At 44.7% G+C, this 27,318-nt stretch overlaps 1 protein-coding gene across 15 annotated transcripts in view; it reads right to left on the bottom strand.

The window, feature by feature from the left end:
• SNAP91 (synaptosome associated protein 91) overlaps positions 1-27,318 on the bottom strand; it is a 116,520-nt gene that overhangs the window by 75,698 nt on the left and 13,504 nt on the right. The gene's annotated exons all lie outside the window — the stretch shown is intronic.

The raw sequence follows: 27,318 nt of genomic DNA, 5'->3' as shown, positions 1-27,318 counted from the left end.
CACAGCCTCTGCTTCCGCTTCTGAACCCAGCTCCTGCCTGGAGTTCCTGCTCTGACTTGCTTTCATGGTGGACTATAACCTGCAAGCTGAAACAAACCCTTGCTTCCCTAAGGCGGTTTTGGTCATGGTGTTTTATCCCAGCAATGCAAGGCAAACTAAGAAAGTGCTCTTGTCTGTTTTTGTTTTGTTTCTGTTTCTGTTTTTTGTTTTTTCTATTTCTATTTGTCTTTTTAAATGACAAAAACACTAGGTGAGTTTAAGCCTCCTGCCACTCCAAGTACAATGTTTCAAACATGCAGATACCAATCTAGTATACTGTTTAGAGGGAAAAAAGAAAAAAAAAATATATTTGTAACATAGTATCTAAATGCATACTTCACAAATACCCTTTCACAAATAGCAAATGAGCAAAGGATCCCAGGATATTCATCCACCACCACCACTTGGCTCTCAGAGACACCGTGCAGCGTTTGGCTATGATCTGGCCTTAGACAGTAAGATAGAAACACTATATAATACACTTCACCATCCACATCTTCACATCAATACAATTCAAGGTGAATGGGAGGGTTTATATAGTGGGGAACAGGGAAGTCCAATGCTCAGAAAGGATGCTTAGTGTTGAAATTTAGCTGGGGCAACCAAAGATCATGTCCGTCTCTGATGTGTCTCCAGACCCATTTCTATCAGCAAAGGAAGAGAAGAACCTGTGTTTCAAGCATAAGGTAGTCTCATAATACCATCTCAGATGCAGCATAGTGATTACTTTTTTCCCCCAAAGAACTGTTGCTATGTTTGGGTGAGGTCTATTTTCTATACATTTTCTTCAACAGGCATGTATTGTGTGTAGGTCTCGGGGAAGCCCCATGCAGGAAACAGACCACTTCTGTTCTTTAGCAGCTCCTGGTGTAGTAGGTTTATATCTAATCTGATCTGGGCTGTCTAATAGCCCAACAGGAACAGTGGTCCTCCAGTTTCAACAGAAAGGGAAGTCTTGGGAGCTACATCTCCTAAGGACCAGAAAAGCTTTCTTGAAGGATGAGAATTACAATGAAAAAAAAATATTGGGGAAAAATACAGTGACAGGAGAGGGATGATGGCTGGAACTTTAAAGGGATGTGTACTAAAAAATAATTATTCATAATTCAGAACAATTGTTAATATCCCTAAGTGTAGATGCTGAGGACTTTTTTGGTTTTTTGTTTGTTTGTTTGTCTTATTTTTTTTTTAAGATCCTGTTTGTGAAATAGAGAAATGTCCAGCTTACTAATGGGTGAATGTAGATGCTGGGAGGCCTGGGAAGGCTTGTCTCTGCATTTCCTAGGAAAAAAGGTACCAGTGGGTTGTCTGCAGGGTGTGTGTGTGTGTGTGTGTGTGTGTGTGTGTGTGTGTGTGTGTGTGTCTGCCTGTATTTATTTGTGTCTGTGTCTGTGTGTGGGCAGTGCAGATGCCCATGGAGGCCAAAGATGTCAGATGCTCTAGAGCTGGAGTGACAGGTGGCTGTAAGCCAATCAACACGGGTGACAGGAATCCAGTTAGGGTCCTCTGCAAGAACAGTGCTCTTAACCACCAAGCCATCTCTCTAGTCTGAGAAGGACTTTAAACATATTTATTTTTTATTATCTTTAATTATATGTTCACGAGTACCTGTATTTGGGATATGCATGTGAGTGTGGGTGCCTCAGAGGCTAAAGACATCACATCTCTTTGGAGCCTGAGCCATGGGCGGTTGTAAGCCACCCTACATGGATGCTGGACTCAGGGCTTCTGGAAAAGCAGTCTACAGTTGTAACTGGTAAGCAATCTCCCCTGCCCAAGAATAACCATTTAAATGCACATGCGGCATGGATCCTTCAGGATCATACACTTCTGGTGGCGTGGAGGTTAGGCACATGAGGACAGATGTGTGTGTCTTCCTTAGGCTAAAGAATGGCTTATGTCCAAGAAGGAGCCACATATAACTTCATCAAAGAGTTGGATTACATTTTAACAGATTGGTGTGTATGTGTGCATGTGTGTGTGTGCGCGCGCACACGCGCTTCCAGCAGGCAAATACCAAGATAATTTGGCTTTTAAAAAAACATCACATAATTCTGTGACTACTAGGTACTACGTCCAAGGTACACATAGGCAGTCAGGACGAGGTGTGGTGACACTGAACTAACGAGACTGTAGCAAAGGATGGAAGAGAGATAAGGAACAGGAAGAATCCAGGGGGTGAAACTGGACACGCAGGTTGAGGAATGTATGTCAGAGGGAAACAGGAAAGACTTCTCAGGAAATTTCGCATCTCACTCTGTGGACCAGTAAACGCTATTTATCGATAACCTTGAAAGAGCAGTTGGACATCTATGCTGAAATGTGGGTTGGGGGCTGGGGATAAAGTCTATCTTAAGCTTAGAAGGAACATTTGGCCTCGATACAAATTGGGAGTCACTGGTGATAAGAGCTGAAAACACAAATAAAAGATGTAACTCACAGAACATTGGGGCAGGGGAGGAATGTAAAATGAGTAAATAAGAAGCAAATCTAAGAAGTTTTAGATTGTTATTTAGTATCTTCAAAAAGTTCCAGAAGCAGTTAGGGGTCACCAGGGTCAAATACTATACACAATACTATTTGGCTGGCCACCCACTAGACTACAGAGCTGACAGCTGACAGGCTAGCTGCTGTGCTTGGCAGCGAAGCTGTTAAAGTCCAGGCTCACTGGAAGGAAAGTGGAAAGAGAATAATGGTCAAGGAGAAAAAAAAATTTTTTTTGGTAGTCCTGGCTGTCCTAGACTTGCTTTGTAGACCAGGCTGGCTTAAAACTCACAGCGATCCACCTGCCTCTGCCTCCCTAGTGCTGGGATTAAAGGCATGTGCCACCATGCCCAGCTGAGAAAACTTCATATTTCTGAAAAGTGGGAAATATCAGGCTGAGGTCAAGTAGAAAAAAACAAAACAAAACAGAAAGATCAAGTTGATAACACACAGTGTATATAACTGAGACTAAAACTGTGTTATGGAAGTTTCGGCCTCTTAGTTATGTTATGGAAACATGCTTTTGTTTTAATCCCAGGTGTGGGATTTGGGTTGGTCCACAGCAGCAGACTATTTGCCTCATGCCGCTCTGAGAAGGGCGTGGACTCTGCCAGCTGCAGTTAGTTTAATTCTGAAGACTCTGGAGAAGGAATAAATTCCAGAGCCCAGACAGTGTTGATGGGCTCAGAAGGAAGAAGAGGGTTGCTGCTGTTCCTGGTCGCTGGTGACACAGTGCGACGAGAAGATGCCTGAGATGAACACTGGACTTGTTCCCAAGGAACCCAACGGCCCTAAACACCATGAAGTAGCTAAGGAAAACTACGCTCCCTTCTCCACTAACCTTTCTCTCCTATCTGGTGTTGGGGTGTTAGAAGGGATTGGGGTGGAGAAGGGAGAAAGGGATATAAGAAACCAACATAAAAATAGATTTTAAAAAAATAGCACTAACAGAAAGCCTCTGAAACCATGAGCAAAGCCAAACCCATCCCCTCTTAGATTGTTTCTGCTTTTCTCGTGTCACACTGACACGAAAGCACTACTTTGTGTGTCTGTGTGCATGTGGGGCATGGGGGGCTGCTATGTCGCACAGGCTGGGCTCTTACTTTTGGACTCAAGGAATTATCCTGCCTCAGCTTCCTAGTAGCCAGAAGTGCAGGTGTGTACCACTTCACCTGGCTATTAAACTCTTCTTTCCATTCTCTGTGATGGGTTGGCAAGCTACTGCTTACTGGGAAAATCTGGCCCGTTCCCTGTTTTCGTGAATCTTTGTTGGAACACAGCCATGCTATGCGATATCGAGTCTGTGTCCACACTACAATGACAGAGGTGAACAGTTGTAAGGCTCAACTCAATTCCATGGTCCTCGAAGCCTAAAGTGTTTACTCTCTGACCCTGTCTGTGTAGGAAACATTTGGTGACCTATGTCTTTATGTGGGAAGTGTGCATGAAGTGTTGGTCTTGCAGAGCAATGATGCCTTGAGGAAAAGCAACTGACTAAAGTGTTTCTCTCTGCGCCAGTGTAAGCCAGTTTACGAGACTGCAAGCTACAATGATCAGACTCCCTACTCAGCAGTAGTTATTCTGTCACAAATAAGAGACTGGGACCATCAAGTGGCTCGGTGCTTTATGAACATACTTGCTGCCAAGCCTGACAACCGAGTTTCATCACTAGGTCCCACAAGACCCCATGACTTGTGCAAACTGTCCTCTGACCTCTGCAAGTGCCTGGTGGCATGTATAACCCATACAACACACACACACACACACACACACACACACACACACACACACACACACACACGGGAGGGAGGTAATGGGGGATGGAGAAAATTGCTGTTGTTGGTATTTATTTTAATTTGGAAAATAATCATTTTCCCAAGTTAAATTTTTTTGTCTTTCTTTCTGATTTTTGGGACACAGGATGTCACTATGTAGCCCTGGCTGGACTGGAATTTGCTACGTAGACCAAATTGGCCTTGAGTCATAGGGATTAGCCTGCCTCTGCCTCCCAAGAGCTGGGATTAAAGGTGTGTACCATAATATCCATTTCTAATGTTAGAAGGGTAACTCTATTGAGTTCATTAATAACTTAAGAGTTAAAGAAATCCTGTGATGTTTTACTCCTAGAACTATTTGGCTGTTGGCTGTCACATGTGTTTCAAAATGCCTTTAAGAGGTGATCGTGTCCATCTGTGCTTTAATTAGTAGATGGTATGTTTCTGCTGTGTTTCCTCAGTAAATAGTTTCCTTTTAAGCAATTTCAAAAACAAACAACAAACAAAAAAACAAAAACAAAAACAAAAATCAAAAAATCAAGGTATGGCAACAAACATGCAGAAAAAATATTATTGAAGACTAATACTCTATATGTTATGTTTAAAGTTTCCACAATTCAATTTTAATTAAAATTGAACTTTGAAAAAATACAACTGGTATTCTAAATTCTAAAATTTATTCTAAAATTCTTCTTTCTCCTCTTCTCCCTCCATTGCTGTTCCTCAGCAACGTCAGCCTGTTTTCAGGCAATATAAGTGCATCTGCATTTGAGAGCCAAGCCATCTCCCTGGGGATGGTCCCGATTCTCTTCATGTGAGTCACTACACTGAGGAGATTCACCCACTTTGCTGCAGTGTGAGTAGTTTCCCTGCTGCACTGACTGGCGTGTGGCTCCTGACATAGAGGTGCCCCTAAGCGCCTCTTTCTATTACCTTTTCCCCAATTATCAATTTTTAATGTTACAATCGAAGCTGCTATGAGCCTCTTTGTATAACTGTGTGTATGTGTGAGTGGGTATATAATTTTACTTTCCTTTGTGAAATTACTTGGAAGTAGATGAATTGGGTCATTTTCTGGTACTTAACTTTAGGAAATTACTTCCAAAAAAGTTTCTCAGAGGTAAATTCTCCCTGGAGGGAATGAGTATTCTATCCCAGGACATCCCTGCCCTGGCTTGACATGGTCTTTTTATACACCTCCACCACCATTTAACGGCTATGCTGCGTCTCATGATAGATTTCATTTGCATTTCCATAATAACTAGTGATTTCTCTTAATTTTTTTGTTTTGTTTTTTTGAGGCAGGTTTTCTCTGTGTAGCCTTGACTATCCTGGACTCACTTTGTAGACCAGGCTGGCCTTGAACAGCAATCCGCTTGCCTCTGCCTCCCAAGTGCTGGGATTAAAGGTGTGCGCCACCACCGCCCAGCCCAAATATTTTTTTAAGTTTTTCAATTGTTTCAGGCAGGAGAGTAAATACAAACTGTTTTCATTCTTCTATGCTGTTACAAAATATCAACCTCTCCCTTGTGGCCGTCTTCAATCCTTGAACATTTGTCATAGGAAATCACTTTGAGGTAAATTAATTCAACAATAAGAAAGAAACAGGGAAGTGAGAAAACAACCATAACTCCTTAGAGCTGTAAACAATTAGTCTCTGAAATAAAATAGCAACAAGCTTGAACTGTTTTCGGATTCATGGTTACTTTTTGTCCAGGTCCCTGACACTGGCAGCCACTTGAACCATATACAGGGTGGGTCATGGCAGGTTCCTAGTGGCCCCTGACTTGGGGTGTCTTGAGTCTCTCTTCTGGATTACCTCCAGCATGAGGAGATGTGTTCGTGGGAAAGTAACTGTCCATGGCTCTTCTTCCAATCATAGCCTCCCTGGAGCCTCCTGCTGTCCAGTGAATAAGGCCAAGCATTTCAAGTATAAATCTCATACCTTGTACTTACACCCCAGGCCTTTACTTATGCTTGCATCCTAAGTATAAGGCTTGTACGTTATACTTTACCTTGAGAACATAGCCTTTCATTAGAAGGTTCAGCTACCTTACTAATCTTTTCTATGCCAACAAAACCGTATTCCATCAAAATTATTCTGAAACTGTTCCCTGCTGTTCTTATTGCCTAGGCTGTCCCTGCCACCGCTCTATTGAGAGTTCATCTGGGATCAATCTCAAACAGGCTACCCGTATGATGTTCTGACACCACCCTCAAGGGGAAAATGACGCTTTGATCTCGCCTTGCATACAGTGAAAGGGGAAGGGCACTGGGCTTGGGGTCAGAAATCTAGCTTGCAGCCTAGCTTTGCTACTTATGGACAAGCTAACGTGATGCCTGTGCGGGTCTGGTTTTGCACCTAACCATGGGGATAATATTAACCACTTTACAGAACAGACACTGTCATTTATGCTAATCACCACCTTAACACACCTCGACTGCGGTCCTTATTACACAGAATTGTAATTGTTTCTTCACATATGTCTCTTCCATCGAGCCCTGTGTCCAACAGGAAGGAAAGAAGTCCCATGGGAATCCCCCGGGAACCTAACATTGACCATCACACAGAAAAGACAGTTATCTGAGATGGCTATACCTAGCTTATTATCTGTCCCAACCTGAAACAATTTTAGACAGGCACCGTGCATACCTGTTATCACAGCACTCAGGATCTAAGGAAGGAGGGGGGCTAGTTCAATGTGAGTCTGGACTACAGGGAAAGACTATGTCTCAAATACTACTTCCACTAGAAATTACTCTTTTTATACAAAAAGTAGTGGTAGGTATGACAGGCCAATTCCTTTCACTGGCTCTTACTGAATAAAACAATCACATCAAACTTGGATGAGTTGCTTTCTATTCCATTGTTAAATATACATCAATCGGCCTAAATTTAGAAAGCTGCCTTCTATTCCATTTAAAAAGAATCTTAAGAGGCTGGTGAGATGGCTCAGTAGGTAAAGATTTGTGCCACCAAGCCTGAGGACCTGAGTTCTATCCCTGCAGCCACAGGAAGGAAGGAAAGAACTGACGCCTTCAGGTTGTCTTGTGATCTCCGCACGTGCATCTTGGCATGCATGCCCCTTCCCCCCTCGCCAAGACAGACAGATAAACACAGACACACATAAACATACAAAATAGATAGATAGTAGATGATAGATAGATAGATAGTTAGATAAACAAAAGTAAAACAATATTCTTTGTGTTTGATTTTTGTCAAACCCACTAGGACAAATTTCCACTCACTAAATACTAGAATAGAAAACAAGGACTGGCCATCCTTAAAACACCACCGTCTTCTAAAGCCAAACTCTCTCCCATAGATAAGAAGCTACACACCAAAGCCCAGTGACAGATGAATTATCAAACTATAAACATCCCACCACATAAAACAGTTCAGAATATTTGTCGTGAGGTGTAACTAACACATATTCAAATACTTAATTGTAGTTCTTTTTAAGTCACTCAGCTTTGTCCCCTGACTCCCTTCTTCCTTTACTGTCTATTATGGAGTTCATATTTATGTCCCACTCAAAATGCCTAGGTGGAACCCCTAGTCGCCACTGTAATCACATTTGGAGGGATGGCCTTTGTAAGGTGCCTAAGTCATAAGGATGGAGCCCTGAAGAAATGAGTGCCCTTGCGAAAGACACCCAAGTGAACACCTTCTCTGTGGACACAAGGCAGTGTTAGGCAGCCTGACATTGGGAAGAAGCCTCCCACCATGATAGCCTTTCACTGGCCGCGTAACTTCCCATCTGCAGAGGGAGAAATAAATTTCTGTTTATAACCCAACCAGCATGCTATGGCGACCCTCCCTCCCTCTCTTCCTCCCTTCCCACAGACTAGGGAGTAGCATCAGTCAGCTCAGGCAGATAAACTCTGGTCAGCAGAAATAAATACCTGCGATTTGGAGAATAAAAATGGAGGTGACTCAGAAGTTTTTCTTTCTTGAGTTCAGCACAAAGAACAGGCAGTAATGTAGCCTCACCGACTGCCACTTTCTTCCCTCTGAACTTGAAGAGTCCCATGCCTGCCCTACCTGTCAGGAAGGCCAAACTGACAGGAGGTAGGTGCCATGCTGACTTCCCATGTAGCTAGACCTATGCCTAGCAGTCTGCCTGAATCACCTGGCAAACGCTTTCCTTTGTGAGACAGGATTACTAGGGCAACACAGCACTTTCTATCTCTGAGCTTGGTTATCTGTCTCTGTTCCTTCTGTGGATGTTCGTATAAAACTATATGAGCATCACACCATCCAGGATAGGACAGAATGTCAACAAGATGGAGGCAGCAGAGGAGAAAAAGCAAACATTGGGCCTGCTCATATCTGACTTCTCCCAAACTCTAGAACGCTTCCCCCCTCCAATAATGGCACTGGTGATTTCATTAATTTGAATATTCTGTTATGTGCAGATAAATGCACATTTAACTGATACAGACGAAAATAGAATACAGCAAAGCAAAGCACAAGGAATCAGGACAGTGAGCCTAAAGTATCTTCCACCTATAATAATCTTTGGTCCTAGAGCAGCTGTGCCTTTTCCGAGTATCTGATAGCCTGATGCTGTCTGCCTCTGAGGTAAGAGCCCTTTGCCTGGAAGTTTAGCATCAGGTAAGTCATGACAGAGCCGAGACAGAGGGCACAACTGCAAGTGTTCTGTTTTAGGAAGGAGAAATGGATTATCTTGTAGAAAAGATGAGCTAAGGATGGGTAAAAACAGTCTAAACAGGAGGTTTGAGGTTGCATGGAGAAGCCCAGGACATGATTAAAAAAAAAAAAACAAAAAAAAAAAAACAATACCTGAAGAAGGTGGCTGAGCCCACAGACCCCTTCCTCAAAGTAGACTGTAGGAAGAAGAGGCATTAAAACGATAGAGCTGCCGCTGCCGGTGAGGGCTCCAGTGGGGGCAAGTCTGAAGGAGGAGGGCAGCTGAGGAAAGGGAGGGCAGCTGAAGAAATGGGGGTGGGCATCAGAGGAAGGGGAGGGCATCAGAGGCAGGGGAGGGCATCAGAGGAAAGGGAGGGCATCAGAGGAAGGGGAGGGCATCAGAGGAAGGGGAGGGCATCAGAGGAAGGGGAGGGCATCAGAGGAAGGGGAGGGCATCAGAGGCAGGGGAGGGCATCAGAGGAAGGGGAGGGCAGCAGAGGAAGGGGAGGGCATCAGAGGAAGGGGAGGGCAGCAGAGGAAGGGGAGGGCATCAGAGGCAGGGGAGGGCATCAGAGGCAGGGGAGGGCATCAGAGGCAGGGGAGGGCATCAGAGGAAGGGGAGGGCATCAGAGGAAGGGGAGGGCATCAGAGGCAGGGGAGGGCATCAGAGGAAGGGGAGGGCATCAGAGGAAGGGGAGGGCATCAGAGGAAGGGGAGGGCATCAGAGGAAGGGGAGGGCATCAGAGGCAGGGGAGGGCATCAGAGGAAGGGGAGGGCATCAGAGGCAGGGGAGGGCATCAGAGGAAGGGGAGGGCATCAGAGGAAGGGGAGGGCATCAGAGGCAGGGGAGGGCATCAGAGGAAGGGGAGGGCATCAGAGGAAGGGGAGGGCATCAGAGGCAGGGGAGGGCATCAGAGGAAGGGGAGGGCATCAGAGGAAGGGGAGGGCATCAGAGGAAGGGGAGGGCATCAGAGGCAGGGGAGGGCATCAGAGGAAGGGGAGGGCATCAGAGGCAGGGGAGGGCATCAGAGGCAGGGGAGGGCATCAGAGGAAGGGGAGGGCATCAGAGGAAGGGGAGGGCATCAGAGGAAGGGGAGGGCAGGAGAGGAAGGGGAGGGCAGCAGAGGAAGGGGAGGGCAGCAGAGGAAGGGGAGGGCAGGAGAGGAAGGGGAGGGCAGCAGAGGAAGGGGAGGGCAGCAGAGGGAGGGAAGGGGAGGGCAGCAGAGGGAGGGAAGGGGAGCAGAGGAAAGGGAGGGCAGGAGAGGAAGGGGAGGGCATCAGAGGAAGGGGAGGGCATCAGAGGAAGGGGAGGGCATCAGAGGAAGGGGAGGGCATCAGAGGAAGGGGAGGGCATCAGAGGAAGGGGAGGGCAGGAGAGGAAGGGGAGGGCATCAGAGGAAGGGGAGGGCATCAGAGGAAGGGGAGGGCAGCAGAGGAAGGGGAGGGCAGCAGAGGAAGGGGAGGGCAGGAGAGGAAGGGGAGGGCATCAGAGGAAGGGGAGGGCAGCAGAGGAAGGGGAGGGCAGCAGAGGGAGGGGAGGGCAGCAGAGGGAGGGGAGGGCAGCAGAGGAAGGGGAGGGCATCAGAGGAAGGGGAGGGCATCAGAGGAAGGGGAGGGCATCAGAGGAAGGGGAGGGCATCAGAGGAAGGGGAGGGCAGTGGAGGAGGGGGGGCAGCAGAAGAAGGACATAAAAACAGGATCGTCTGAAACTACCAGGCAGGGACTAACAGGGCAACAAACTACAGAGACAGGAAGATGTTCATAAATGTGTCCACAGATCAACATTAGCCAACTCAGCAGCAGGCATATTTCTGCAATTCTTTTCTTTAAGCATAAAGGTATAAAACGTTTATACAATATCTCACTTGTTTCAGTGTAAGTTTTGTATTTTCATACTGTTACATGTGACTTTTAATGTGCCCAAGTGCTAGAATTTTGGCTTTCTTTCATTTTTAAGAAAAATGCATATACGTTCACCTTTTGCAATCTTTGTAAACATGTCCACTACAGAAACTTCCTTTCTGCTACTTGCCCTCCACTGGGATACTGGCAGTGTCACAAGTGGGAGGTCTAAAAGGCACAGTTGTGGACTGAAGATTTGAGGCAACCTGACTTCTTTCTATTAATTAGAAACCATATGACACTGAACTATATTTCCTTATTACAACAGTGAGGCCAATCACAGCCAGCTGCTTTATTAAACAACAAAAGTCAAGTGTCCTGCACAGAGCCTGATAAAACTACAGAAAGCACACATCTGCCTGTCTGTCTGCACAGTTCAATTTGGTTCATCCTTTGGATACACACACACACACACACACACACACACACACACACACATATGCACGCATGCACTTGGCAGATTTTGTAAATTAATTCAATTACTTAACTGCTTAAAAACTATTTTAAATGCAAACTATGTGCCAGGCATTGGCTTATTAGCCAGCTGGATGCAAAGCCGTGAAAGAGAAGCCACTGCCTGGCTTCAAAGAGCTTACATTCGAATGGCGAACACAGGCGAGCTAAACAGCCAGCAGACAGAAGCAGTGTGACAGAAAATGAGGATGGGTGGATAGATATGTAAGTAGATTTATACATATCATGCCGTAAAAAGGGGGTGATTAGGAAAGGTCTCCCCAGTGAAATGACATTCAAAAGGACCCAGGTACAGTAAAGAAGCCAGCTATTTGGTGATCTTGAGAAGGGAATGTTCCAAGCAAAGGAAACAGCAGAGGCAAAGGCTGTGTGGATCCAGGTGAGATGTCAGGCTCAAGACTAAGCAAGCTAGCCTCTGTGGATGGAGAACAGCGAAAATGGGAGAGGGGAGCTGTAAGGACCGGCCACACTCTTGGCGACACAGGGAAGACCTGACACTTTGCTCTGAACATTTGGGGAAGGGTTGGAGAGAGTTTGGCCAGGGCGGTGACACGTTCCATCCTCCATTTTGAAGAATGATTGCAGCAAGTCTGTCATGTGCAGGCTGAATGAAGGGAATGGATCCACGGAGAACCGGGGTACTTCAGGCGAGAGGTGAGGGTGAGCTTGCCTCAGTGTGGAGCGGGACCGGAGCAGGAGGCACAAGGAAGGATTGCACACACTTCACAGGGAGAGTCTAGAGCACCAGCTGGTGGATGTGACTCAGGTTGGGGAACAGGAATGGAGAAGGACAAGGTCACAGCACCCCGAGACTCAAGATAAACTGTGTCCAGTGTGCTCTCCGGGCAAAAAAGGGCAGAGAAGCAATGTGGGAGCTGGCACTTAGCTCTTGTTTCGCCTTCTGCCTACTTCCACTGACTGTACTATCTTCTCTCTGACACCCCCGCCCTAGGGTGGTGGTCCCGTGACCTGTGCAGTACAGGAGACTCCTGGTCTGAAGAGCACACAGGCAAGTTCTCAGTAGAGCGGTCCCATTCGATGAACCAGCAATAAATGTCCCCTAAGTGAGCACAGGCCAGCTTGAGGTAAGTTTAGGAGCATCTCAAAGTTAATGTGATGAATTAGCAACCAAGTGAGATAGGGGAGACGTGCTGGTCCTGATGCCTCCTACATGCAGCTCCCAGACATGAGACTGCAGAGAGCCAACACGAGTACCCAGCTGCCTGCATGACCCATAACCAGGGCCACACACCAGAGGGAGAAGAAGCTGGGGGAGGCAGGAACTGCCCAGGTGTCAAATATGGTCAATCCACGGGGGTTTGTTTTATTTATTTATTTCTAATTGCAAGTTTAACTTTCTGCTATTTAGGATTTGAACACAGATATTCGTGTCACTAGCCACGTAACCCTAAGCATGCCACTGAGTTTCTTTACCCTCGAGTCATTGTCTGTGAGGTAGAAACGATCATTTCATAGGGTCCCCCTTACCACAATTGTATTTCTTTGATAGCTAAGCCTCTTCTGGGTGTTTTCTTACTTGTCATAGGATTCCAAGAATTCTGTTTTGACATAACATAGTTTCTAAGGACAAGGAAAAAAGTAGACAGTACTCGTAAAGAAAGCAGATGGCCACAGAGATAGAACGCCTGCATCCAGGACATTCTAGACTCACAGGCCTGTCTCTAGATGGCAAGAGTGCTGGAAAGATGGCTTTGGCTAATGTGGTTGCTAGGGAGACTCTAGAAGATACTGCAGCTTCGGTTTCTAATTTCCTGCTACTGTCTCTCACATAATGATCACCTACGAGTGTCTAGCCCTCAAGTGTGTCAAGTAAATTAATACAAGTCCTATTCATATGGCAGCCGTGAGGGTCTGTATGCTGTAGAAACTTCGGAAAAACATAAGCTAATCATCATCATCAACAACAACAACAATGACCACCACCACTCATAAATTATCACTCAAAAAGTATTTTAAGGACCTTTAAAGAATAATTTGTCATGAAGACAAATTTGCCATATCCTAGTACTGAGCAGCCTGTGTGTCCCTTATGTCCTACTCACAGCCCATCACTTCCTACACCATTCTCAGAGGAGCGCCAACTGCTCAGCTCTTTCTGTTCAGTCCTTCCTTGGGGCCATAAGAGGGGAAGGAGTGCTGGACTCACACAGCAGACTGGGTTCTCAGTTCCTATCAGGATTCACACCCACATGTGTGAAACTTATGCTTCCTAAAATTAAACAGGAGTCAGAAACGGCAACAACAGCCTCAGCATCTGGGATTCTCTCTCCATCCTCTCAGACCAAATGGCGCCTGAATACTTCGCCATTTTTCACACCAAGGGTACATATTACCCACCATCCTCCACTCCTGTTCCTCCGCTAGGCAAAAGCTCTCAAGCCTCTCCTCCAGGACCTCACCTCTGGTCTTGTCACAGCCCCCACTGCTTCTATACCTTGGAGTCTCCTTTTTCTTTCTAGAGAAGCACATTTAAAAAAAAAATCCTCAAGTTTACTTTCATTCTGGAATATCGTAACATCAGTTCTTAATACATCTCTATTGTCTACTGAAGGATTTCAGCAAACTGAGAAACAGATTTCTAGGTAAATGGACAAAAAATATTTCAGCATTTTCTCTATGAATGCCATATTTCCTGGGCAAAAGGAAAAACATGGAAGGAAAACTGGAAAAGGATTTTACAGTTCTTTAGAAGCACTGAAGATAGGTATCTGGGCATGGCAGCACAAACCTACAGTTTCAGCCCCAAAGGAAGCCGAGGTCAAAGGATCACAAGTTCAAGGCCAGCCTGCCTGTCTCAAAAATTCAGTTATAAAAGAGGCAGGGAAACAGCTTTGATGTACAAAACTTGTCTAAAATAACACAAGGTTCAACCCCAAGCTTTGGAAAGTGTAGATGAGTAAATGTGGGAGAGTAAATAATGGTCAGCAGTACAGAGACCATCACATACGGCACCAGGAGAACATTAACCAGGAGCCATCCCATAAGGTCCCCTTATCAGGCTCTGAGAGCACACAGCAGCCAAACCTCGCTCTTTGATCCAACAGCTAGAAACGCAAATCAAGCCCTAGTCCCATTACAGCTTAGGAGGTTACAGGGGGCCTTCTGGTGTTTCCCAACGGAACGCTGAATCCACAATCTCAAGGCACCGCAGCAACCGTCAGTTTCTTCAGACTCCTATGTGTTTCAGGTACAACTATGATTAAGGCAGACTCGGGCAAGACAGCTAGATTGCTAGATAATATAACTAGTTTTTGTCATCTTTACACAAACTAAAGTCACCTAGGAAGAAAGAGCCTCTATAAGACTGGTCCATGGGCACGTGGGGGGGGGGATTTTCTTGATTAGTGATTGATACGGGACCCTTGCTTAAGTAAGCAAGCCAGTAAGAAGTGTCCCACCATGGATCCTGCTTCAGTTCCCGCCTTGGCTTCCCTCTATGGTGGGCTATAACCTATTAGACAAAGCTTTTCCTACCCAAGCTGGTTTTTGCCAATGTTTTATCACAGCATCAGAAAAACAAACTAGGACACTATAGGGAACTTAAATACAAGCCAGAACCATGCTATAGGCAGTTTCCACCACAGAGGGACCAGGGCTCCTAACTTACTGCTTCTGTCCAGACAGCCTACCATTGCCACCACTACAGGGCCCTGTTTTTCATGAGGCTAGAATCAGCATCCTAGTGGGGCAGATGCCGTTCTCCAAGTCCCTATGCCACAAAGGGAAGATGCTAAGATGGAAACAAATGAGGGGTAGCTCAGATTGACAGGCGTAAAGAAAAGCCATAGCGATGATCTGGGATGGTAAGAGAGAAGAGAACTGAAAAGAATCAAAACTTTGACCTTGTAAGATGCTGTAGTGCCTACAGGTGGAGGCCCTGGGTGTGGCCAAGGGGGCAGAGGCCAAGGGACATGAGGGTAACTGGGTCAGGAAGGGCAGGCTCAACTGTCACCTGTACAGTACACAAAGGATTCTGACGGCACAGACCCTCTAGATAACGTCTGTATGTCCTTCCCTTGAGTGTGACAGCCTAAAGCAGTTCCTAGCAGCCAACCCAAAAGACTCCTCCATCTTTGGGATTTCTCTATGAATAGGGATATTACTCGCCAAACTAAGTCACTTTGCCATGTCTACGCCAAGCCCATTTCTATAGAGATCTCCTGAGACACAGTAAAGCTAATGCAGTGGTGAAAAGAAAGGCAGCACCCACAAGCCCTTCCTAGGACGATCCTTGTCACAGGGAAGAAAGAAGCAGACAGACTTTTCCCAGAGCAAGATGCTTCAAACCTCAGATCTTCATCCATCTTCTGCCTGAAAATGATGACCAGTTCTGAGGGCTCCTCCCAGTTTGAGGATGAGTCCTCCTAACTGGTCCAGACCATTCTCTGGAAGACACTTTTGCCAAACAGTATATAAGGAACGAGCTGACACTATGTCTCCTTTGTCACTCACTGTTGGGGACAGTAGCCAGCTAATGGATTCTCAGAGCCCAAAGACAAACAGTCCACTCCTGGCAAAGTTCTCCAAAGTTCTTCTTTCTTTTTAAAAATCTTATAGATGACTTCGAATATTTTCTTTTGACATCCAGCAGTCAGAGGTATTCTAGCAGGGTCACTGTAATTTATGACCACAGCTTCTGAGGTAGCTATCTGTCCTAAGATAATTAGGCGATCGTCAGTGACAAGCAATTCAGGATGCTTCTATCTCTTACCTATCACTGCTTGGGTCTCTGTAAAAAAAAAAAAAGTTCACTGCAGAAAAACAAACAAACAAACAAACAAACAAACAAAAAAACCCAACACTGTTCTAGAGGGAAGTGATTTCTAAATTCAAAAAGCCCTGATGTTCATAACTGGCCACACAATGTTACACACCACCTGTGTCCACATATATACGTACATATATATGCATATATATGTATTTACATAAATACCTTTTTCAACAAGTCAAACTAGATCAATTCTAACCGTGCTTCCCACGTTAAGCACTGACGATGCTTAATTTACTGAATCATTAACAGCTCTCTCTTCATGAAAACATCACCTTGCTGTTCTTTATGGCTCTTAATCGTTTAAAAAATGACTCATTAAATATATTTACAAAACCTTCTGGGTCACACAGCTAATCTGTGTCAAAGAAAAAGCTAGATCTTTCACAATAATGTCTAAACACACTTATGACTAAAACAATCTTACTATGGCTCTCTGTCCCAAGTCACATTATCTGTGCTTAAAACCTTATCCTTATTGGCAACGATGCAGACAGCTCAGAAGGAGCCAGTGATGTTTAAATGTTTCAAACTTTCTGCCTGGCAATTTCCTTCTGATTTGGATGACTTCTGATCTTCTCACCTTTATTTCCTTTTATTAAAATACCAGGTGGGGAAAATCGGCGCTGTTATGTTCCACCAAGAAGCAAGAACTCTAGTGATCCAATTCCTGTACCCACAACCCATAACGGTGCCCTGTGCTGGCTAGTTTTATGTCAACCTGACACAGGCCAGAGATACTGGAGAGAAAGGAGCCTTAATCAAGAAAATGTCTCCCTAAGACAGGCTGTAGGCAGGCCTGGAGGGCATTTTCTTAACTAGTGATTGATGTGTGAGGGCCCAGTGCATTGTGGGTAGGGCCCTTAAGAAAGCAGGCAGAGCAAGCAAGGGAAGCAAGCCAATAAGCAGCGGAGCTGTGTGGCCTCCCACCAGCTCCTGCCCTGTCTGAGTTCCCATCCTAACTTCCTTCAGTGGTTATGGTGTCAAAGTATAAGCCAAACAAACCCTTTCCTTTCCAAGTTGCTTGTACTCATGGTGTTTCATCACCGCAACAGTAACTCTAAACTAGGACCCGCCCCTACCATGTGCAACAGAGTTACTGCCTCACAAAGTTACTGCCTCACAAACTGGATGCTTCCGGATCTGCAGCACTGTGCTGTATTGTTTCCATACTTAATTCTCCTCACCTACGCTCACTGTAAGTTATGTACAACGTTGCAAGCACTTTCTTAAATTCTCTAATGCTGAGTCTTGAACACTTTTCTCAGCAATGGTGTAACTGATAGCCCACTGCGGCTGACTGATGTCACCCCGGGCACTGCTTCTGGGTGCTACAAGAAAGCAGGCTGAACTAGCCGGTAAGCAGCGCTCCTCCAGTCTCTGCATCAAAGCAGTCTCTGCCTTGAGCTCCTGCCCTAACTATTCCCCAGTGATGGAGTGTGACTGGAGAGTTCTAAGATGAACTAAACCCTTTCCTCCCCAAGTGGCCTCTTTATCTACCGCCTTTGTCACGGAACAAGGACACACCACCCTCAGCTCTTGTCCCACCATGTTTAGCACTTAAATCTGTGTACTTCATACTAAAGACGGGAGCTCTTCCTGATCAGCAAAATTCCTGAGAAAAGGGGAATATGGAATAAACAACCTTTGACAAAATCAGAATAAGTGCCCCGTTTTCTTCTTGGGATACCTAAAATAGTTATTCCAACTTTTGGAGCTTGAGTCATTATTTCTTAAAAATCAGAAGCAGCTTAGTTGCACATTAGCACTAATTACAGTCATGAGAAAGCCGAGCACTGCTACCCCACCCAGTGAAGGAGAAAGTCACGACAATTATTCTAGAAATCTGTGCCTCCTCAGAAGATAACCAACATGTGGCAACAAGGGAGGCTGTGCAGTGTTGGCAGAGAGCTTCAGTTCCGTTAAAATTCCACACTCCTTTGCTACTTTAAGCCCTGTGCAGGGGAAAAAAGAAAAAAGAAAGAAAAGGGGGGGGGGAAGCAAAAGCAATGCCTGTCCTTGGTGTTTACACAAGAGCTATGGCTGCATGCTACAGGGCTACAGGGCCAACACTTGATAATTCTTAACACTTCAAGGGAAGTTATTTTATGGATTGGAACATACTTTATGCCAACAGCTGTGTGGCTGTACCCTCAGAACATGACTGGTGTCCATGGAAAAACCCTTCTGTGGCACCCACAAATACAGAGGTCCCACACTAGGCCAAGGGTGCAGGCCCCCTTTTCACTGGAATTATGCTTCTGAAAAGAGCTGGGAGTACTGGGCACAATGCCTACTGTGTGCTACATGGTGCAAGGAGAGAGAATCAAGGAAACCATAGACACTTTGCTTGTCTCTGTCAGAAAGCATCCACTCCATTGCTATTACAAAGCAATGGTCCATCATATAGGACACATGCCTAACTTCAGCGCATTTAGGACTGCTGCACACGGTGTAGGCTCCGCTCACACCTGTGTGCAGAGCTCAACTGCAGGGTCTGTCCTTTTTCTGTCCCACCCACTAACAACACCTTTGTGAATAGCTTCATGTCTTCAACTCCAGTCATGCTCCTCAATCCCCACACGACCCCCGCAACCCCATGTCCCTGCTCCTGGCTGCTGAGGACGTACCAGCATGGGGATTCCGTACCCCATCCCCAAGCTTCACTACATGTGACAATATGGAGGTCCTCAAAGCACTTCTTAAAACTAACTATGCTGATCTTCTCTCAAAATACCAACACCCCACCACCTCCAAAGTAAACCCGTCATCGTCATCTCTGTCAAGGTTACACCTAAGGAATCCTGTGTCTGTGCTTTCAGCTCCTCTTTTCTTTAGCCCTTTTTGCTGATAACATATTACAAAATTTACTTATTGCACCACCCCACACCGACCCGCTTCCCCCTGACTGTAATAAGCCTGACATTCCTTATACATTTCACTCACTGACAAAATCCGAGCACTCAGAGCAGACATTCTTGAGTGTTTCTTGTGAACACCCAGAGGCGCTCAGTTGCCTGTGCTCCCTTTCCATTCCTCAGTAAACACTGAGCAAGCTCATGTCCTTTGCTTTCAGTGTTAAAGAAGAGACTCTTGGGGCGAGAGATGGCTCAACAGATAAGGGCACTGGCTACTTTTCCAGAGGATCTGGGTTTGTTTCCCAGTGCCCACAAGGATGTTCACAACTGCCTGTAGTACCAGTTTCAGGAGATCCAATCCCCTCTTCTGGGTTCCATGAGCACTAGGCACACAAATGGTGCACAGGCAAACATAAAGGCAACAGACTCATACACAAAATTAAAACAAATTCAATTTTTAAAAAAGAGACTCTTATTTAAAGCTCTAGTACAGTTTTTTGCTTTAAACAGTGCCTGATCAATCTTTGCTGGCTAATTAATGAATAAATTACCTAAATTGAAGGTCCAAGTTGGGCCCTATATTTTTCAGGGATATAGCCACTCTTAAAAAAACAAAACAAAACAAACGAAAACAAAAACATTACTGCTGTTTAAAGAAAGCCAGGTAATTTCAGGCATAACACAGACCAGCTTCAATATCTTTCAGGCCAGTAGTGTTTGTCTAGAGTCACAGAATGTTTCAATGGATACACTAAATTCACCAGCCCCCATCTCAATCTATAGAACATAACCAAACTTTTCTTTATTGCTATTTCCTAAGATGGCACAAGTAAGAATGAAATAGATGCCAACTTTTTAAAGAGTTTTGTCAGGCTGGGTGTGGTGGTGCATGCCTTTAATCCTAGCATTTGGGAGGCAGAGGCAGGCAAATCTCTGGGAGTTCAAGGCCAGCCTGGTCTACAAATCGAGTCAAGGATAGACAGACAGGCCTGTGTTACACAGAGAAATTCTGTTTCAAAAAGAAAATGCTTAATCAAAGGTACGTTGAGAGGCTTGTTATGGGTCGGCCTTTTCGGGGAGGGGGGTTAACATGGATGTGATGCAAGCCTTAACATGGCAGGCTTAAATTCAGCAAGCCCGGCATTCTGTACCCCTTACCCTTGCTGTGAGCTCGGTGGCTTGTTGAGCTGGTCCTGCATTTTGGTGACTGTTACTGATGTCATAGAGTAAGGGAATTAGGGAACTGTAGTGAAATAGCACCCTTTTCAAATGAAAACACATTCAACAAGTGACTCTAGTTGCTCTTGTATAATAGTAAGATGACGCAAAAAACTGTTTCAAGAAAAAGTATGCAGCACACTATTAACATATTTCAGTAAAAAATGAGAATGCCTTACGTGAACGACATGTGCTCAAAGCATGCCTAAAATTCACCTGAGATGGGAACTCCCAAGCTGAACCGTCATGACTCTGCACTCATGACCTTAAATACTCACCTCTGTGTTTAATAGTGTGACTTTCTTTCTCCATATTTGGGTTCTTTTGTTTGTCTGCTTTTTACATATTTTTCTTTTTTCCCTCTTCATCATAAGCTCATCTCAGAGCAGGCTGTCCCACTTACCCATGCAGATCTTTGAAGGAAAAGATGCTCCCTGGAGGTCAAGGAGACAGTCAGCGCCAAGAAAGAGGTCTGGCTGACTTCAGGACAGTGTGTCTGGGACCCACGGGAGTTGGAGAAACAAAGACCAGACCCTACTCATCCTTGAAGGCCAGGATAAGGCCCCACAGTGTTGGCTGAAGGAATGGGGAAAAGAACCACCTGGCAGCTATGCTGAGCACACACAGGTGGGCACAGTTGGCATGCAGGAAGGACAAAAGCAGAATCAGGCAGCTACTCCAGCAAACCTCAAAGAGACTGAGATGGCCAGGCCTACGGCAGGCAGAGCCAACACGTTTTCCTGAATGAAAAATATCATGGGAGACAGAGCAAAGAGTCCTGAAAGACTTCAGCGTTTAGACCTGCACAGGAGGATGGGCTGACGCTGCTACTGACCGATCTGGGGATGGCAGAGAGGGATGGATAATAGTTTTTGAGGCAAGGGAGACGAAGAGTTCTGTGGTATCTATGTTTCACTGTGAAATGTTGACAAATGTTGCTAATGGTCAATAGTTCTGGCCATGTCGAGAGTTGACCTTGTCACTGTTAAGCGGCCCTGGCCTCCCCTTCCTTTACTTACCCTGTGGCCACCAGCTACAGACTCAGAATGCCTTTCCAACCCCAGCGTCTCCACTCTGCCAGTAGACAGCGGCCTCGCTGGGACCCATCGGTGCTTGCCTTCCCCTTCTACTTACACGTTGAATTCCTCCTCTCTCTAATGTGCTATGTCTACAGAACTGTTCTTAGTCTATAAATTTTATGAAAGAACTCTTCAGATTAAGCCTCTGGCTTTTCTCTGCTTTATAAAACTCTATGACAGTTTTCTCACAGTTTCCGTTGCTTCCCTTCCTTTTCACCACACATTAAACCTGCCAGAGCCAGGTGTGCTTCCTTGTCTACCAAACTTCTATTCCCCCCTTAATACCCAACCACACATACCACTGACAAGCTATTGGTGACTCCTAGACAAAACTATCCAGTCTTGTCTCATAACGCATCAGCCACACCTCCATTGCTTCTCGAGGAATAAACTGCATCTGATTCGTCAGTAAGACTGTTCTATTTCTCTCAACACATGCTGCTGGGGCTTGTTTCTAGCAGTGTCTCCCCAAGTGTTGGTTTGGAGGTTCCTCTGATGACTGGCCCTTTGAGCATGTTCAGTGTTGAGCAGAGGCAGTGTGACAGGTCTGCACTCCTACATCCTTCATCTTCAAGCATGACCCTCATCAAGGACCACAGCGGCGCTTACCCCACCTCTCACCCCTCCTGCAACGACAGACAAGGACGTTTAGGACCACCCAAAGAAAGGGCAGCTGGTAGAAGACCTAGCTGGCATGCCAGCACAGAAGCCATCAGGGTCCTATCAATGTTCTTTTTTTTTATTGGAGTACTGAATCCTACAACATGAGACTGTAGCGCAGCTCTCCATGTGCCAGCAAATGCCATAGAATAAAGACTTCCTGTAGGTACCGAATTACAGTAACATAAATGTTTTAAGAAAACCCAAGCCTAATATACTATACTTTGGCCTTCAGTAAAAATGTTTACTATGAGCCAGGCAGTGGTGGCGCATGCCTTTAATCCCAGCACTTGGGAGGCAGAGGCAGGCGGATCACCGTGAGTTTGAGGCCAGCCTGGTCTACAAAGTGAGTCCAGGATAGTCAAGGCTACACAGAGAAACCCTGTCTGGAAACAACAACAACAGCAGCAGCAACTGTTTACTATGATAATGGCAGATGAACCTTATGACACGCTCTTGTATTCAGTATGGGAACAAATGATAAACTGCTTTAAAAAAAATTACTAAACACAAAACAAGACATCAAAATGGAAACTTCAAAAGTAATTTAGAAATAAATATTTTTAATAGATTAGGGAACATTCTCCAGGTAGGATAGGCGTCCCTACACTCTACAACCTCTGCACAGGTACCAGAGAAGGCAGAGGAGAAAAGGATGAGCCCAGACAGTTAGAACTCACTCAACAACCCTTGACATCACTCCTCTAGTACTAAGGATGGCTGGGGGTGGCAGCATACTTCTTTAATTCCTGCACTCAGGAGGGGAAAGGCAGGGGAATCTCAGTGGGTTCAAGGCCAGTCTGGTCTACATAGGAAGCAAGTTCCAGTCTACTCAGGGCTATATAGGGAGACCCAGTCTCAAAAGGAAAACAAACAAACGCCAAGCAAAAAGCAACAGGGGACTTGGTGATCCTGCCACTTGTTTCCAGGTGACATCTTTGCCTCCAGCTTCCCAATTCCTTCTTCCTTTTCTGTCTTATTCTAGTTTCACATTTAGTACTCTACCTTTAGGGGACGGTGAAAAAGGGTTCTCTATCGTTTTACCATCCATTTCATATATTTTGACTTAGTTTCTCCTTCACTTCATCCTCATTTTATATTTTAAATGACTGCCACTGATCTTCCTGATCTCTTCCGACCACACCCTATCCCGGAACTATCAGTTCAAATCATCTTTCGATTATTTTTAACTATGAAAACGCTCTCGAGTAAGTTCCTGAAACAGGAAGGTAAAGGGGAAAATCAAACTGAGAGCTTCCCTACCTACTCTGGCCACGAAAGCAATACTTTGCGTATCTGACATATTTTTCCAAGGACTTCCTGCTGTGAGAATGAGTCTCCTCCGAGGAGGTGAAGAATGACAGGGTTCGAAAGGACACTTTTCTGAGGCTTCTCTCCCTTGGTACAACTCTGAGAGCCTTGAGCTCTCTAGCTCGAGACTAGCCCTGAAGTGTGTCAGACCTCAGAGTTAGTCAGGAAGCGCTTGTTACAAGGTTTGTAGGTCTAAGAGAACACAGTGCGGCTCAGTTGCACATTAATAATGAAGCACCTGGTTCTGCTAAAGCAATAGATCCATCAAACAAGGGTTCTGTCTGTCCGGTTGCAAACACAATACTTCTCAGGAAAGAGAAGGCTGCCCACTCTAAACCCCCATGCATCTTTGTAGGAGAACATTTCAAAACAGGAAGGGCAGAAGGCTAGCAGGCTCATTCCTTCCAGCAAGCACCTTCTGCATCTCCATCCCATGCCCTTCAATCTTACCTCTTCTGCAATACGGTATAAAAGAAAAGTAAGGTATGTGGGCCTAGTATTTATGTTATAATTAATGCCATTTAAAATAAGGCAACCAAAATATTATATGTGTGTCTGTAGATAAAGTAAGTCAGACCACGATGGAAAGATTGCTAATGTTCAATTTGTTCATGTGTTTTTCAGCCCCAACATTCTACTAATTGTAATTCTTGTACCTTTATGATTAAAAGCTTAAGTAAAAACTAACAGTTTGAAATCAAAGGAGAGGTTTGCCTTTTTTTTTTTTTTACACTTTTAAATAGAGACTGGCTAAGTGTAACAATTTAAAGAAATACATTTTTTTAAAAATACCAAAATGTGTGCTGGAAAGAGGGTGCAGTGCCTAAGAGCACTTACTGCTTTTGCAGAGGACTGAGTTTCCTAGCATCCGTCTGGGTAGCTCACAACTGCCTATATCTCTAGCTCCAGGGGACCGAATGCCCTCTGCTGGCCTGCAGGGGCACCTGCACACAAGTGCACATACCCACACAAAATACACATGAATAAAAATAATAAATGTTTTAAAATAAAAATTTTCTTTGCACAGTTAAGATAATACTTACAACTATGACCTCCCAAAAGTTATATATATATATATATTTTTTTTATTTTTTGGTGAATTAGTTTATCACATTATCAATTTTAACCATAACCATACTTAGTGGCTGACTGTAAGAATTGATTTTTGAAATGTAGAATTTTAAATGATTCAACAATTCCATCAATAGCTTTCCAGAATGTCTCCAACCTGAGCAAGCATCAGTATCGATGCTTAACTCAAAATAGTATATTTGATGTCCCTCCATTTCATTTCTATCATTATAACTGGGCAGTGGTCTAAAATGAGAACTCTGTACAGTCAGTCATAATACTTCATGATTTGCACTTATTCTTTTATAAGCATCTTAAACACTTCAATGGTCAATTTCCACTATTTTTATTAAGTAACCAAGCACTCTTGTATTAAAAACCTATTTGAAGCCAAGAGTGATGGCACATGCCTTTAATCCCAGCACTCTAGGAGGCAGAGGCAGGTGGATCTCTGTGAGTTCAAAACCCGGAAACAAACAAACAAATCCAAATAAACAAGCAACTATTTGAGAAGTTTTAAATAGTATCTAAGAAAAAGCAAGTCTAGAACCACACAACTGAGCCTTAGTAATCTACACTACTAAAGCAAACCTTAATGTACATTCTAGGCTTTTGTATTTGGTTTTAGGAGATGATTTAAGCTGAACATGTTACATTTATACCCTAATGTTTAGTGCTAGCTTTAGACATAGCTCATGTCACCTATGAAACTACAGTGAAGGCTTAGTTGCCTTATTCTCCTTTCATATTATCTACAAAACAAACAAACAAACAAACCCTATCATTTCTCAAGCAGATGCCACAGAAAAGGTCAGAGCAGCCACAGTCAGGCTGTTCTTTAACAAACTCACTGCTGCACGTCAGCCTTTTTGTCTAATAAGAATAATTTGTAGATCAACATGGTTTGTTGTCTCTTGTTTTAGCAAACATATTCCTTTCATTGTTACCACAACCCCATAATGCCTTAGGAAGAGAGAAGACAGAGACCCAGATAATTCAATTTACCTGCCCAAGATCAGAGCCAGAAGGCAACAGAGTCGGGGTTAGGCCGGGTTATCTGATGGCAGCTCACTGCTCTCTCTAAAGCTGTATGCTTCATACCTCCCAGTGTCACTAGTTAAGAGTGTGTTGAGATACTTGCTTTCATACAAGCCTACAAACGCCATAATGATGAGGAGTAAATGGGCTCAGGGGCAGTTACCTGATTCCACACCCTTTGTGTTTTCCCCTCCTGTTACCCAATGGATGATAGATAGGCTTCATGGGAGTTTCTCCCTGTAATGAAGGAGCTTCGGAACTGCCTTGAGATCACACCTATTCTGACCCTTACAACAACCACATGGCTATCTTATCTGTTTTTGTTTTATATTATTACTTCTTACAACACTGGGTGGATAAGCTGGAGATGCCATGCGTAGGTGGGAAAAGAAACATGAGTCTTGCAACAGAACCTGTGAAGAAATCCTGGGTTCTCCCCCTCCCCCAGCAGTGGTAGGCCTTGGATGAGCTCTGGACTTCCTGGGACCCTGATAGACATGCTAGTTGATGGACTAGCTTATTGCTAGCTTAAAACTACAAGGCCACTAGCAGATCAACCCTGGGCTCTGAACTGTCCATGCTTACTGCAAATGCTAGCTTGGAAAAATTGCCTAGACTAGGGGTGCCACAGTTGGTTTCAGCTTACATGTCAACTATTGTTGGGGAGTGAAAATCCAAGCCATTGTGTACACGTCAAAGTTTGAGGCCAAACCAAGTTATACAGCAAAGAGCACTAACATCAATTAGCCATGTGTTCCAAGGTCAGGGAACCAGTGTCTGCCCACTAGTCATCCATTTCTAGAATCATCTACCCTCTGAAAAGCACTCACATCAGTCAGCTCACTGGACATCTGAAGAACCGTCATGCTGAGGGCAGTGAAACTCCAGAGGATCCGCAGGCATAACAGAAGTATTTCCAATTCCTTTTCATTAGACTTGGTAGGGCCAATGTCCTCTGTTCACAATCCATTTCCTTCTGCTAGACTTCACCCTATAACTTTGTTGAGGTCAATGGCTGAGTTCTTGCCAATAAAACACATAGGAATGGCATCTAGGTCTAGTCCCAACTCTTAGACTACTTTTTTTTTTCTGTTTTCCTTATTAGCTAGACGTCAGTGGAGGACTTTAAAGGTCTAGGTAAGAGATTGAAAAGTGACATCCAAAACACACTGCAACAAGAGCAACATGGAAAATTTGCATCTGGCCCCTAGCTCTTGGGACTGATCCCAAGAAGGTAGCTCTCATTAAGCTTGATAATCATGGTATGTTGGTTAGATTTTTGTCAATGTGACACAAGCTAAGGACATCTGGGAAGAGGGATCCTCTACTGAGAAAAATGTCTCCATATGACTGGCCTGTAGGCAAGTCTTGATTAATGACAACATGGGAGGACCCAGTGTACTGTGGGTGGTGCCATTCTTGGGCAGGTAGTCTTGGGTTGTATATAAAGACAAGATGAGCCAGCCATGAGGCTGGAAGTAGCATTCCTCCATGGCTTCTGCTTCCTGGTTTCAGCCTGGAGCTCCTGCCCTAATCTTTCTTCATGATGGACTATGAGCAGTAAGATGAAATAAATCCTTTCACCTCCAAACTGGTTTTGGACATGATATTTCTCCCAGTAAACAAGAATTGCGCTCTATGATTTTTGTCAAACTCTAGCCATAGGAAGAAAGACAATTTCTCTCAGTGGGGCTGCAATGATAGCAATCCACACTTCAAGAATGAAGCTTGATTCACTGCTTTTATGTGGAAAAGAACCCGAAACAGGAGGCTGGTGGGGCATCCTGAATAAGCATCAAAGGGGCCTCCTCCATCCATCTTTGTAACACTGGTTTGGTTATAAGGGTCAAAATGGCCCTCCTTCTGCCCAAACTAGTGTGCTCTATATTCCTGTAGCCTAGAAACAAGCTAGTCATCATTGGTAGAGGTATAAAGAGAAAACAGCCATCCAGTAATACCTATCACC

Source organism: Acomys minous (genome assembly GCF_964271855.1).
Source record: "Acomys minous genome assembly, chromosome: 13".
In the NCBI taxonomy this organism is placed as follows: Eukaryota; Metazoa; Chordata; class Mammalia; order Rodentia; family Muridae; genus Acomys; species Acomys minous.
Note: the sequence above shows the minus strand (reverse complement) of the source record. Positions and strands in the feature narration are given on the sequence as shown.